The 1330-nt window shown below is 64.8% G+C and overlaps 1 pseudogene; it reads right to left on the reverse strand.

Moving 5' to 3' along the window:
- Window positions 1-544: 544 nt before the first annotated feature.
- Window positions 545-898, reverse strand: LOC124698290 (annotated as a pseudogene).
- Window positions 899-1330: the final 432 nt, after the last annotated feature.

Below are 1330 nucleotides of genomic sequence, written 5' to 3' on the forward strand. Positions count from 1 at the left end.
AGATAGACAAACAAGCAGGCACACGACAGAAAACAATGGTGCGGCTGTAATAATAACATAACAAAAGAGGGAGCGAATTTGATAGCGAGGACCTCGTCGGCATGCTTCTTGCCGCGCGCCCAGTCCTCGGCGCCGGGCGCGTGGGGCGGGGTGGCGGTGTCCTCCTCCTCGATGCCGCCGCCGCCGCTGGAGGCGAGGCTGCTGCCCCGCTCGCCGGCGTAGCCGCTGCTGCTGGGGCTGGGCGGGCCGGCGTCCCCGTAGGCGTCCTCCTCGAGCCCCTCCATCTCCTCCTTCCAGGCGGCGGTGCTGCTCCCGCCCCTGGACGCGGCCGTGGCGTACCCCTCGTCGTCGTCGTCCTCGTCGATCTCGGGGGCGGCAAAGTCCGGGGGCAGGTCGGCGGCGGCGCGGAGGGAGAGGGCGGCGAGGGCGGAGAGGTGGCGCAGAGGATGGGGGCGGCGATCATGATGCGGTCAGCTGAGGACCCGCGGTGGTGGTGGGCGGGCGGGCACGCCGCCTTCCTTCCCGGACTCGTGGCGCGCGCGGATCACTCGGCGAGGGCGTCGGCGGACGCGGCGAGCTCCTCGCTGCTGGAGGCGCTCGAGCGCCCTCCGGTGCGCCTAGGTCTCGATGGTGAGATCGGGCTTGGCGTTGAGCCCGACGCCGAGGATGACGACGGTGAGGAAGGAGGTGAGGTAGCGAGGGCAGCTCCCGGTCCTCCCACTTGCGCGACTCCCCGGCGGCGGCGGCGTGCGGTTCATCGGGTACCCCTTGGGCCGCACCTCGTGGCCCAGCCGTCGTCCACCGCCCCGCGTCGTCGCTGTGCCCGCCGCGGACGCGCGCCGCCGCCGGCGAGACGCGCCCGCAGCATGCCTCCCGCCGCCGCCGAGATCGCCCGCATCGTGCTAGGTTGGTGCGTGTGCGCGAGGTGGAGGTCTAGGCCACCGCCGCCGAGAGAGCTAGGGTTCCCCATCGAATGGAATGGGTGGTTGTGCTTGCCGGAGATCTGGGACTGCAGTTTTTTTTACATGGGTGGTTGTGCTCTTTCGGCTATTTACTAAAAGGTCCTTGTGTTTCTCAGTTAAGCACTCTAAGGCTTTTCTGAAACTCTGTAATAAATTAACATAGAACTTTGGCGGCATCCAACAAAGTGCCGCTAAGCATCTAAGCTTTGCCGGCACTTTAGATACTGCCGCTAATTCCTAGCTATGCCGGCACTTGATACTGCCGTTAATCACCAAAACTTTGGCGGCACTTCAGAGAATGCCGCTAATCACCAAAAATTTAGCGGCACTTTCAGTTATGCCTGTGCTTGCCCAGCTTTAGTGGCATT

The sequence above is a fragment of the Lolium rigidum genome, chromosome 3 (genome assembly GCF_022539505.1).
Source record: "Lolium rigidum isolate FL_2022 chromosome 3, APGP_CSIRO_Lrig_0.1, whole genome shotgun sequence".
Classification (NCBI taxonomy): Eukaryota; Viridiplantae; Streptophyta; class Magnoliopsida; order Poales; family Poaceae; genus Lolium; species Lolium rigidum.